The sequence below is a fragment of the Lactuca sativa genome, chromosome 3, assembly GCF_002870075.4.
Source record: "Lactuca sativa cultivar Salinas chromosome 3, Lsat_Salinas_v11, whole genome shotgun sequence".
Taxonomy (NCBI): domain Eukaryota; kingdom Viridiplantae; phylum Streptophyta; class Magnoliopsida; order Asterales; family Asteraceae; genus Lactuca; species Lactuca sativa.
In genome coordinates, this window is record NC_056625.2 from 256,096,570 (window position 1) to 256,110,287 (window position 13,718).

At 45.5% G+C, this 13,718-nt stretch overlaps 1 long non-coding RNA gene across 1 annotated transcript; it reads left to right on the plus strand.

The window, feature by feature from the left end:
- Positions 1 to 909: 909 nt before the first annotated feature.
- Positions 910 to 5,637, plus strand: LOC128132696 (uncharacterized). The gene is made up of 4 exons (XR_008231128.1): positions 910 to 1,201; positions 2,271 to 4,105; positions 4,927 to 4,992; positions 5,490 to 5,637. It is a non-coding gene; the product is annotated as an uncharacterized LOC128132696 (long non-coding RNA).
- Positions 5,638 to 13,718: the final 8,081 nt, after the last annotated feature.

Sequence of the window (13,718 nt, forward strand, 5' to 3'; positions counted from 1 at the left end):
ATCCTTTTGATAATGTATAGCCTAATAGCTACCATGTGACAATGGCAATTAATATGTTTATCTTGTGACCCTTTTGATCCATGACTAATACTAAGTAAATCAATTAAGATTAAGTGGATGGACCTTCATCAAATAGGTCGGCTTTGACACCTTTAAATATGATACTTTGTTATATTTTTTAAATGCTTGTGAATATAATTCTTATTGACCCTTTATCTAAGGTCTAAGGATTGATCCTAGAATTTTCATTATTTGTTTAAGTTATACCTTTTAGATCTTTGAAATCATGAATCACTTTACACAAGAACTTTAAAATGATTTGATCAATTTATTAATAGCTATCTACGACTTCACCCATTTGAAAATGATGATTAATATGTTATTTATTTATTTATTTCGATGACCCATGTAACCGAGGATTAATACTCATTAAACACATTACAAACTATTGAAAGTCAAATGGGTCGAGTGGATAGATGTTTTCTTAAATAGGTCAATTTTAATTTATTCTGCAATCTCCAGTTGAGAATTAGACTGACTGAAAACAGAACATAAACAGAGGAGACCATCTGTTATTACAAAAAATTGAAATCACAACACCTTGTATTCTTTGCCGTATAATTTTTGACTTTCATTGGTAACATGATAAATTTAGTAATTCATCATGATTTCTGAAATTTATTAGCCTGCACACAAAACAGAGTTTGTTAAAAACCTTATTTTTGATCATCAAAATAAATAAATAACAAAAAAACAAAAAACATATTAATAAGGGTAAGATGGTCTTTTCTATAGACCAGGGACCACCGGTGTAAAAAATACAAACCACAGGGACCAACCATCTCAAAAATCCAATACTGGTACCAAAACTATGAATTAGGGAAACCAAGGACCATATGTGAAATTTACTCTAAATCGAAATTTTGTCCAATGACAAATGCTGAGGCAGTTCTGAAATTTCCGTGTCCGCCGGCTTCAGTTCTTTGAGTCGTCACAGTAAACATCATGGAGGAGGAGATCAGACGGCGGAAGCCTCTCGTCCGCAATGTTTATCTCAGTAGAAATGTAACACGAAATGGCGGCCGGAATCAGATTCGTCGGAGTTGGAGAAGCGGCGGAATCAGAATAGGGGGCATGAAATAAAAAGAATTTTGGTTCCCTGGAATTTTTACATCGACAAGATTCAGTTTGATATGTTTCGGTAAACAATTTTTTAATCTATCATGTTTTCGTTGAAACTTCTCAATTGCAACTTGCAACTTTTGGGGCCACAAATATGTAGTGTGCATTATTCAAACCTTTTCACTACTGTAAACAATAATCGAAATCGATCTCCTGGTAAACCCATTTCTTTCACATCTCTTGGAAATTGAAATCATTCTTTCTTTGCATCCATCCCATCCACATCTCTACTATATACTCTGCTCTTACCATAAATAATGGCTGATCTGAAAGCATTCTTTCTTCTTCCTTCCTTCTTGACAGTGGTCTTTGAAAAGCTGGCATCTGAACCCTTGAAAAAGATTGCTTGTTCCAATGAAACAGAAAACTTTATCCCACGTTGATCAGGAAGGCCATTTATATCATGATCCATGTACCAAAAACCATGTAAATTCCACCCTTACATTTATTTACGTCTGCAGATGATATTTGAGCAAATCAATTCCCTGAAAACCAATTGATAATTGAAAAATATAAGACCCAGAATAACTTATTTTCCTTCTGTACTACAACATTCTGCTTTCATTTCTTTTTATTACACCATTATACTTCAATTTTTCTTATTAAGACATTGTACATAGAAAAACCTACAGATTATAATAGTGATCAATGTTTTGTATTAGGAGGAAATGAAGGTGTAGTGCTATTTCTTGCATTTAACCAAAAGATATATAGAAAAGCACTTGCCTGGTCTTCCTTGGTCATCTTTCTCGCGGCCTACAACAGAAACGAGAACACATGATGACATGGCACATCAAATGTCATTATAAGCACAAAGAAAGTAGTTTGTGTCGTTTTTATTTTTAGTATACATGTAAAGTAAGGGAGAATGAAAAGATCAATTAGAAATCGACTATAACTTACCTGGAGAAGTAACAATCTCTTTAAGATTTATGACATTCTCATAATACAACTTCTTTAAGATTTTGATCTCACGAACGACAGTTATTGAAAACTCTATTTAGATAGTAGATTTAGGTTTAAGACAAATTATGTAAGTAGTTGTTTAACAATTGTAGAGGAAATAAGTTTTTTTTTTGTTTTTGCAGAAAAAGGTGTCTTGTACCCTCCCTCTCGTTGTCCATTCGTATCCTCTTTAGAGCAACAATTTCACCGGTTCTGATTTCTCAATCCATGCATACTTGACTGAAAGAGCATCGTTATAACAGAAAATTGTAAGTTCAGGTAAAAAGGACGTCACAAGCAAGACAAGAGTACAAGATAACTTACATCACAGACCAAAAGTAGACTGTAGGGAAATTTAGGGTTTGTGGTGGAGATCTGGATACCAACTTGGATCGTGATATCACTTTTCGAACTAATATTTCTACCCTATGCCTAGGTTACTAGAAATTCAGTCTAGAATAATCCAAGTGGACACTCATGATTCTAGGCATAGAAATTGTAAGCAGATATGCAAGAGGATTCTGTGAAAGTATAATGAAAAACGAGAGCTTAAGATCGTAACCCTCTTCTGAAGAGGAAGAACTGTTTATATATTAAACGAGATTAGAGTTTCATTAGCGTTGGGCCGTCATTAGTTGTTTTGGAAGAAAGTCATGATAATCCGGATTTAATGAGGATTTAGGGTTACTAAAACTAACAAGTTTCGTTAGTTTTACCATAATCACCCTCAAGAAATTGAATTTTCCACTATGTTCCTATATGTAAAATTCGGTGAGGTTTTGGGGCGTTGCCCCTCGACCCCACTAAAGGGTCGCTGCCCCAAGACCCCCGACTAGTCGTCAAACCGGCTTCTAATTCGATCTTATATATGTGTGCACTCCGCACAACCCCGTACATATATTAGAGTACAAATTATGAAGCCCCTTAGCTCACATGTTAGTTCCAGTTACTTAAAATGACATGGTGACACTAAAATCACCAACATAGAAGTGTACTCTTTATCTGCTTTCAAACACCTCATGAGTTCTACATGAGTTCTACAGGACTACTCTTTGATTGTTTTATGGAAGTAAGTTAATTGCATAAGGGTAAAAATGGAATCAATTTTTTTGTCCCACTGAATAGTACCATTTGGCTCAATAACCTTCTCATTTCTTGTGAAATTTCTCTTGACTGTTCTCCTAAAAGAACTCAAGGAGATCCACAGCCACCATGAAGCAGAAAGGAAACATCGGTAACCCTATTAATAAAAGTGAGGAAAGAAAATCAATTTAGCCAACAACCTTTGTATCAATAGATTTGAAAATAATCAGTTTAAAAGAAAATCAAAGTTCGAATTGCTTGCTACAAGCTGATTGTAAGTGTTGGTGGGTTTTAATTAGGGATCATTTATCGGTCTAGATTCTGAGTGGTGTGTTTCTACTCCTACTTTCTTTTTGCAGCAAGTCAAAAGAAGGAGAAAATCGCAGAAGAAAGTCGACCCAAGAAATTGGAAGAACAGAATCGAGAAATTAGAACAAAATCATTTTCAAAACCCCTAACAATACATGAATGAAAAACAAATTCGAACTCACATATAGTAGTGTAACGACCCGTTCCCGGTATGCTAATTTATTGGTAATTGTTGTGAGTTTTGCAAGAGGAACTCGGCGAGTTCATAGCCTGACTCGCCGAGTGGGGTCGCGGCTGAGAGCACGCGTGAGCCGGGGACTCGGCGAGTCCATATCCTGGACTCGGCGAGTCCATCCGTCTGGGTGAAACCCTAACTCCCGGGTTCTTGCTCACTATTTAAACCCCATTATAGCCTCCATCTCGTCACTTTCCCCCTTAGAGCACTGTGAGAAACCCTAAACCTTCCTCTTGTGAGCTTATATGTGATCTTGTTCCATTTTGTGAAGGGGTGAAGAAGGAGAAGAAGAAGGAAGCAAGGAAACGAGTTCTAGTGCCAAGATCCAAGGTCAAGTGTGAACTTATTCAGGTATTTTCGGAGTCCTCTTCTGGTTTTATGCTTAAACTTCCATTAGAGCTCTTTTAAGGGCTATTTGATGATTGTTCCAAGCTTTATGTTTGCTTGATTGTGTTATTAAGCCGAAATACCTTTGGATCTGAGTGTTGGGGTGTTGAAGAGTCCAGATCCACTGTCTTTTTGGGGTTGCATTGCTTATAAGCCATGGATCTACCCTTATTATGCATATTTTAGTCTTATTTCCCTCTTTCATGTGGTTGTGCACGTAAAGTTGGAAACTTTACGTGGTAAGACAGCTTAATGGACCTAAATCTATCATTTGCATGCGTTGGATTCAAGAGAAATCGAGTAAAAATATGTTGCATGGCGGCGACTCGGCGAGTCGGAACAACGACTCGACGAGTCATGTCGCGAGTCCCGAATTCTTCAGTTTCTTCAGTGTCGAGTTTACGAGGTGAGTTAGAGAGTGGACTCAGCGAGTTATGAGTGGACTCAGTAATGGAGGGACTCGGCGAGTTGTTCATACAACTCGGCGAGTCCAAGGCAATCTTCTTGGGGATTAAGAACAACTCGTCGAGTCTGTTCATCTGACTCGGCGAGTCGGATGAAGATCATCTGAGTTCTTGGATCAAGAGGGTACTCGTCGAGTCGATGCCACACTCGACGAGTAGCAGCATGTAGAGTTGAGAAGTGAGAGTAGGACTCGGCGAGTTGGGTGGCCCAACTCGGCGAGTCAGCCCCATCAGTAAGTTGACTTTGACCAAGGGTAAAAGAGTCGTTTTACCCCAAGTGCAGTGTTTAGTATTTGATTGAGTGTGTTCATGGACTTGTAGCCGAGGAGTTTCGGAAGCAGCAGCCGGTAGCTTTCACACACACACACTCAGCCGCCAGTTTACGAGGTGAGTTCCCTTTTCAGTAGGAACGGGTCTAAGGCCGCCATGCCGGCCCGTTTAGCTAGCAGTAGTATCCGGATGTTATCCGATGCAGTAGTTAGCATGTTTGATGTCTTTGTGGCTCAGACAAGATTATGTGTGTTCATGTTAGTGATATGTTATGCTATGATCAGTCAGCTTTGGACTTCGGTCCGACGTCAGCTTCGGACTTCGGTTCGATGTAGGGGACAAGGTCCCGGTTAGCTTCGGACTTCGGCCCGATGTCAGCTTCGGACTTCGATTCGATGTAGGGGACAAGGTCCCGGTTAGCTTCGGACTTCGGCCCGATGTCAGCTTCGGACTTCGGTCCGATGTAGGGGATAAGGTCCCGGTCAGTCAGCTTCGGACTTCGGTCCGATGGAGGGGGCAAGGCCCCGTATGTACTTGATATATTACTGTATGGTATGTGGTAATTTGGGGGAGCTCACTAAGCTTCGTGCTTACAGTTTCAGTTTTGGTTTCAGGTACTTCCGCAAGCAAAGGGAAGAGCTCTGGATGACGGCATCGCACACACCACCGCCTCAGCTTTAGCCTGGGATTGATTTAGATGTTTGATCTGATGTAGTATGATATAGTTTTTCCGCACAGTATTTTATCATGTTTTGGAATACATCACGTATGGTTTTATTATATGATGCTCTGATTGCAGTTTTGATTATATTAAAAACAAAAATTTTTGGGTCGTATTTTTGGGTCGTTTCAAGTTGGTATCAGAGCCCTGGTTTGAGGGATTCGGGTACACTTCCGGGTGTATCTGAACTCAAACTAAGGGGAAATAAAAAGATTTCTAAAAGTAAAAATGTTTTCTAAAAAAGAATTTTTGAAAGCACTTAGGAAGGAAGAATTTTCAACAAGATAGAGGTGTGTGCATGCGGTCAGCCGAGCTCAAGTAAGTACTCCCAAATTATCCATACAAGTTATTTGTTCAGTTTCAGTTTCAGTTGAATAGCATGCTAGTATAGGACTAAGGATCTAGGAGGATGCCTTATGTGCCTGCCTTATGTGTTACAGCTTTATGAGTATTGCATGCTAGTATTGAGTAGACAACAGTAGGATAGCCTGTTTAGGTTATGCCTGATAGTATGAGCTTAGCACTGTATGCTAGATCAGTTTCTCATTTTGAGAATAGTTTTGCCTGAGTATGTTCCCTTTATCCGAATGCTGCCTGCTTCGTGCTTTGTGGGAATTCTGAGTGATGGAAGTTAGCCATTAGGTGAACACGCTACACCACATGTGATCAGGGTTGAATAATCCCAGAGTGCTGGAACTGACCCTATTGCGCAGCTCTTGTTTGAGTCCAACCGTTATAGGGACGGGTCTTTTACTTGAAGAATTATCTGATCTTCGTCACATGTGATGGTGTTCAGGTGATGGTTAATTAGCATTATAAGGAGACCTGCAGCAGCTGAGGACTAATTGAGTTAAGTCTGAGGTTTCCCTGGGGCAAGCCTAGGATGAAAGTAGCAGAGATCAGTAGTAGTAGAAGCGACTTGGTGGAGTCAGGGCAGTTCTTGAAGAAAGTACGGATAGATGTGGAAGGTAGTATGGGCCCGTACTACTGGAAGCAGAGGATCCGTACTCGAATCAAGAGAGGCTGAGACAAGACCAGGAAGCTAGTTGTAGTATCAATGATCCCTCAAGATATTTCTGTTTTCTGATGTGATTGTGATGTGTTTCAGAATGGTGGTTTTGCGTTCGAGGCCAGCAGCCGGCAGCGGAGGTGCCGGGGAGGGATCAGGTTCAGGCTCAGGGGATGAGCGCATGGATGAGCAGACCCGAGAGTTTCTTTCTTCGGAGATTACGCGCATCATTTTAGAGCAGACTCCTGTGATCTTCGGTTCGATCAAGGAGGGGATTCTAGAGTTGATGGATGAGAGACTGGGCACCTTCCGTGCCGAGGTGGCGTCCATGATGGGGTCGCGCACCCTTACCTTCAGGGAGTTCAGGGCATGTGGAGCCCCGGACTACCACGGGGCACGGGACCCCATAGCGAGTACCAGGTGGTTGGCGGATGTGGCCAACGCATTCCGTTCTAGCAGATGTCCCGAGGGGGACAAGGTCAGATTGGCGTCCTGTCTCCTGAAGGACAGGGCACGTGACTGGTGGGAGGAGGTAGGGCATATCATCGGGGATGATGCGGCATTGGATGCCATGACCTGGGCTGATTTTTCTACCAGGTTCAGAGCGGAGTTCGCACCGGTCATTGAGGTGCAACAGTTAGCCAGGGAGTTCCAGGATCTGACCCAGACTACCGAGACAGTGGCGGAGATCACCGCCAAGTTCAGGGAGCGGGCCCTTCTTGTTCCTCAGTATGCAGCAGACGAGGAGATGAAGAAGGCCCGTTATCACGAGATGTTGCGGAGCGACATTCGTATGTTTGTGAGCCGGTCCAGTTGCAAAACACTGGACGACATGATTGCTAGAGCTCGGGAGAGGGAGATTGATATCGAGATGGAGAAGAAGAGGAAACCGGAGGCGGTTTCGGGTTCGGGTGGTTCGGGCAAAAAGCCCAGGGTTTCGGATCATAGGTCCAGGGGACAGCCGAGCTACGGTCGATGTGGTAGGTGTGGGAAGATGCACGAGGGAGCGTGCAAGGCAGGGAGTTCCGGCTGCTTCAAGTGCGGTCGGGTTGGACATTTGAGTAGGGATTGTACGGCTCCTGCTACTGTCGTTGCTGCGTCAGACCTGATTTGCTTTCAGTGCAATCAGAGGGGACATAAAAAGTCCCAGTGTCCGAGTTTAGCTTCAGCAGGGAAGGTGGCTGCACCTGCCCCTGCTACCTTGAGGATTACAGACGGCCGGCAGGGCCGAGCTGATACGCCAGTGGCGAAGAGTAGGGCGTTTCAGATGACAGCAGAGGAGGCGCGAGCGGCTCCTGATGTGGTGACGGGTATGTATCTTCCCTTTTATCTCTTTATTATTATTGATTAAATGTTGCTTATGGTTGTATGTTTTATTCAGGGTCGTTCTCTGTGAACGGCATTTCTGCTTTGGTATTATTCGATTCGGGGGCTACCCGATCATTCGTATCTCTTGTGCTTAGCAAGAGGTTCAGTAGAGCTCCAGGGGAGCTGGATTGTCCATTAGAGGTTGAGATAGCGGATGATAGGACCGTGAGGGTCGGCAGAGTGCACAGAGGGTGTTCTCTTCAGTTATTTGATGAACGGTTTTCAGTGGATTTGGTACCTATTCCTCTGCGAGGGAATAAGGTTATTTTGGGTATGGATTGGCTAAGCCCCAATGGGGCGGTGATTGATTGCGAGCTTCAGTTAGTGAGGGTTCGCACTCCCAGTGGGGGAGAGTTGGCGATTCAGGGCGAGAGGCCACAGCGAGGACCGACCTTTTGTTCCGCCGCTAGGGCGAGGCGCTACGTTCAGCAGGGTTGCGCCGGTTACGTAGCCTACGTCTTGGATGCCCGGGATAAGGGCAAGACGACGATCGATGATGTCCCTATTGTTCGAGAGTACCCGGATGTGTTTCCCGAGGATTTGCCGGGGATACCTCCTGAGAGGCAGGTTGAGTTCAGGATTGACCTGGTTCCTGGTGCGGCTCCGATAGCCAAAGCACCATATCGACTTGCTCCCCCTGAGATGCAGGAGTTGTCCGCACAGCTTCAGGAGCTGTTAGACAAGGGTTTCATTCGACCAAGCAGTTCGCCTTGGGGAGCGCCGATCCTATTTGTGAGGAAGAAAGACGGGTCGCATCGTATGTGTATTGATTATCGGGAGCTGAATAAGGTAACGGTGAAGAACCGTTACCCACTCCCGAGGATAGATGATTTGTTTGATCAGCTTCAGGGAGCGTCTTGGTTCTCCAAGATCGATCTACGCTCCGGATATCATCAGATGCGGGTCAGGGATGAGGATGTACAGAAGACTGCTTTCAGGACCCGGTATGGTCATTATGAGTTTGTGGTGATGCCATTTGGGCTCACCAATGCCCCAGCCGCGTTCATGGATCTCATGAACCGCGTGTGTAGACCGATGCTGGATCGGTCAGTGATAGTGTTCATCGATGACATCTTGGTGTATTCCAAGACGCAGGAGCAGCACGAGGAGCACCTGCGGGAGGTGCTGGAGACTTTGAGGAGGGAGAGACTGTTCGCTAAGTTCTCCAAGTGCGAGTTCTGGTTACGCGAGGTGCAGTTTCTTGGGCATCTCGTTAATCAGAAGGGTATTCTGGTAGATCCGGCCAAGATAGAGGCCGTGATGCAGTGGGAGGTCCCGAAGTCTCCATCTGAGATTCGGAGCTTCCTAGGGCTGGCAGGGTATTATCGGAGATTTATTCAGGATTTCTCCAAGATAGCAGTGCCGCTCACCCGACTGACCAAGAAGTCGGTAGTTTTTCGTTGGGGGCCTGAGCAGCAGGCGGCGTTCGAGACTCTCAGGCAAAGATTGTGCGAGGCTCCGATCCTTACCTTGCCAGAGGGTGTTGAGGATTTCGTGGTCTATTGTGATGCTTCGATCACAGGTATGGGAGCAGTGTTGATGCAGCGAGGCCATGTGGTGGCTTATGCTTCGAGACAGTTGAAGCCTCACGAGGCTAATTATCCTACCCACGACTTGGAGCTGGGGGCAGTTGTATTTGCCCTCAAGATTTGGAGGCATTACCTGTATGGGGTCCGCTGTACTATCTACACGGACCACAAGAGTTTACGATACCTTATGGATCAGCCGAGTTTGAATATGAGACAGAGGAGATGGTTGGACGTGCTGAAGGACTATGACTGTGAGATCCTGTATCATCCAGGGAAGGCCAACGTGGTGGCCGATGCCCTGAGCCGCAAGGTGTCGGCAGCCCCCATCCGGGATTTGTGTATGAGGATGATGGTAATCACTCCTTTGTTGGAACGGATTAAGGAGGCTCAGATGGAGGGTCTCAAGGAGGAGAGGCAGAGGTGCGAGAGGATAGTGGGTCGAGTAGCTTCGTTCGACTGCGGCAGTCGGGGTTTGATGACGCTTCATGGGAGGGTGTGGGTACCGTACTGGGGTGGGGTACGGCAGGTATTGATGGACGAGGCTCATAAGTCTCGATTTTCTATCCATCCAGGGGCGACGAAGATGTATCGAGATCTTCGACCTGATTATTGGTGGCCCTGCATGAAGCGGGACGTCGCTTGGTACGTTGAGAGGTGCTTGACCTGCCGGAAGGTCAAGGCGGAGCACCAGAGACCTCACGGCAAGATGCAGCCGTTGGATATTCCCGTGTGGAAATGGGAGGACATCACCATGGATTTTATCACCAAACTTCCCAGGACCGCACGTGGAGTAGATTCGATATGGGTAGTGGTGGATCGGTTGACGAAGAGTGCCCATTTTATTCCGATCCAGGAAAGTATATCGGCGGAAAGGTTAGCCGATATCTATGTGCGAGAGATTGTGGCACGTCATGGAGTGCCGGTATCGGTAGTGTCGGACCGAGATGTTCGCTTCACGTCCAGATTCTGGAAGCGGTTTCACGACGAGATGGGTACTCGTCTCCATTTCAGCACCGCTTTCCATCCTCAGACTGACGGGCAGAGTGAGAGGACGATTCAGACTCTCGAGGACATGCTTAGGGCATGTGTTCTGGATTTTGGGGGCTGTTGGGATACGTATCTTCCCTTAGCGGAATTCTCGTATAACAACAGCTATCATGCGAGCATTGATCGACCTCCTTTTGAGATGTTATATGGCAGGAAGTGCAGGACCCCGATTTGTTGGGGCGAGGTCGGTCAGCGGGTCATGGGGAGCACCGAAGTGGTGCTCAAGACGACGGAACTGATCCAGCAGGTCCGTAGTAGACTGCAGACTGCGCAGAGTCGGCAGAAGAGCTACGCCGACAGGAGGCGTTCAGACTTGGAGTTCCAGGTGGGAGACATGGTTCTTCTGAAAGTCTCACCTTGGAAAGGTGTCATCAGGTTCCGGAAGAGGGGCAAATTGGGCCCCAGATTTATTGGTCCTTTCAGGGTTTTGGCCCGGGTGGGTCGGGTTGCTTATCGATTAGATCTTCCTGAAGAGCTTAGTCAGATCCACAACACTTTCCATGTGTCTCAGTTGAGGAGGTGTTTGGTGGATGAATCAGCAGTTGTTCCCCTAGAGGATATTCAGGTTGATAGTAGCCTGAATTATATTGAGAGACCGGTCGCGATTTTGGACCGAAAAACCAAGACATTGAGGAACAAGGAAATTCAGTTAGTAAAGGTGCAGTGGCAGCACCGGAAGGGGTCTGAGTGGACGTGGGAGGCTGAGGAGGAGATGAGAGAGCACTACCCTGAGTTATTTGCAGATCCAGCCGTAGCAGACTTCGAGGACGAAGTCTGAGTCAAGTGGGGGAGAATTGTAACGACCCGTTCCCGGTATGTTAATTTATTGGTAATTGTTGTGAGTTTTGCAAGAGGAACTCGGCGAGTTCATAGCCTGACTCGCCGAGTGGGGTCGCGGCTGAGAGCACGCGTGAGCCGGGGACTCGGCGAGTCCATATCCTGGACTCGGCGAGTCCATCCGTCTGGGTGAAACCCTAACTCCCGGGTTCTTGCTCACTATTTAAACCCCATTATAGCCTCCATCTCGTCACTTTCCCCCTTAGAGCACTGTGAGAAACCCTAAACCTTCCTCTTGTGAGCTTATATGTGATCTTGTTCCATTTTGTGAAGGGGTGAAGAAGGAGAAGAAGAAGGAAGCAAGGAAACGAGTTCTAGTGCCAAGATCCAAGGTCAAGTGTGAACTTATTCAGGTATTTTCGGAGTCCTCTTCTGGTTTTATGCTTAAACTTCCATTAGAGCTCTTTTAAGGGCTATTTGATGCTTGTTCCAAGCTTTATGTTTGCTTGATTGTGTTATTAAGCCGAAATACCTTTGGATCTGAGTGTTGGGGTGTTGAAGAGTCCAGATCCACTGTCTTTTTGGGGTTGCATTGCTTATAAGCCATGGATCTACCCTTATTATGCATATTTTAGTCTTATTTCCCTCTTTCATGTGGTTGTGCACGTAAAGTTGGAAACTTTACGTGGTAAGACAGCTTAATGGACCTAGATCTATCATTTGCATGCGTTGGATTCAAGAGAAATCGAGTAAAAATATGTTGCATGGCGGCGACTCGGCGAGTCGGAACAACGACTCGACGAGTCATGTCGCGAGTCCCGAATTCTTCAGTTTCTTCAGTGTCGAGTTTACGAGGTGAGTTAGAGAGTGGACTCAGCGAGTTATGAGTGGACTCAGTAATGGAGGGACTCGGCGAGTTGTTCATACAACTCGGCGAGTCCAAGGCAATCTTCTTGGGGATTAAGAACAACTCGTCGAGTCTGTTCATCTGACTCGGCGAGTCGGATGAAGATCATCTGAGTTCTTGGATCAAGAGGGTACTCGTCGAGTCGATGCCACACTCGACGAGTAGCAGCATGTAGAGTTGAGAAGTGAGAGTAGGACTCGGCGAGTTGGGTGGCCCAACTCGGCGAGTCAGCCCCATCAGTAAGTTGACTTTGACCAAGGGTAAAAGAGTCGTTTTACCCCAAGTGCAGTGTTTAGTATTTGATTGAGTGTGTTCATGGACTTGTAGCCGAGGAGTTTCGGAAGCAGCAGCCGGTAGCTTTCACACACACACACTCAGCCGCCAGTTTACGAGGTGAGTTCCCTTTTCAGTAGGAACGGGTCTAAGGCCGCCATGCCGGCCCGTTTAGCTAGCAGTAGTATCCGGATGTTATCCGATGCAGTAGTTAGCATGTTTGATGTCTTTGTGGCTCAGACAAGATTATGTGTGTTCATGTTAGTGATATGTTATGCTATGATCAGTCAGCTTTGGACTTCGGTCCGACGTCAGCTTCGGACTTCGGTTCGATGTAGGGGACAAGGTCCCGGTTAGCTTCGGACTTCGGCCCGATGTCAGCTTCGGACTTCGATTCGATGTAGGGGACAAGGTCCCGGTTAGCTTCGGACTTCGGCCCGATGTCAGCTTCGGACTTCGGTCCGATGTAGGGGATAAGGTCCCGGTCAGTCAGCTTCGGACTTCGGTCCGATGGAGGGGGCAAGGCCCCGTATGTACTTGATATATTACTGTATGGTATGTGGTAATTTGGGGGAGCTCACTAAGCTTCGTGCTTACAGTTTCAGTTTTGGTTTCAGGTACTTCCGCAAGCAAAGGGAAGAGCTCTGGATGACGGCATCGCACACACCACCGCCTCAGCTTTAGCCTGGGATTGATTTAGATGTTTGATCTGATGTAGTATGATATAGTTTTTCCGCACAGTATTTTATCATGTTTTGGAATACATCACGTATGGTTTTATTATATGATGCTCTGATTGCAGTTTTGATTATATTAAAAACAAAAATTTTTGGGTCGTATTTTTGGGTCGTTTCAAGTAGGGCTCTGGTTATGATCAATTCTACAAGAGTTTTGAAGAAATTTATTCTTAGCTGCAATTTTAGGGGAAGAGGAGGAGAAACCTTGAGTCAATCTCTTAGTCCAGGCGGATGAAGCTTCTTGTCAGCTGATTTTGCCTGAAAAATCGATTCCAGTTAGCAATACATGAAGCGAAAGTGGAAGCAGAGGTGCAGTAGATTCCTTCTGGAACCGATTGTTTGCGACAGAGAAAGAAGTGGGAAGGTGTTTTGTGTAGCTCCAATCCAACGTTGAATCATGAGGTGTGTCAGAATTTTGGGAAAAATCATACTCTTGAATGTGATGCGGTTCTTGGAAACGGGAGCATAATATGTA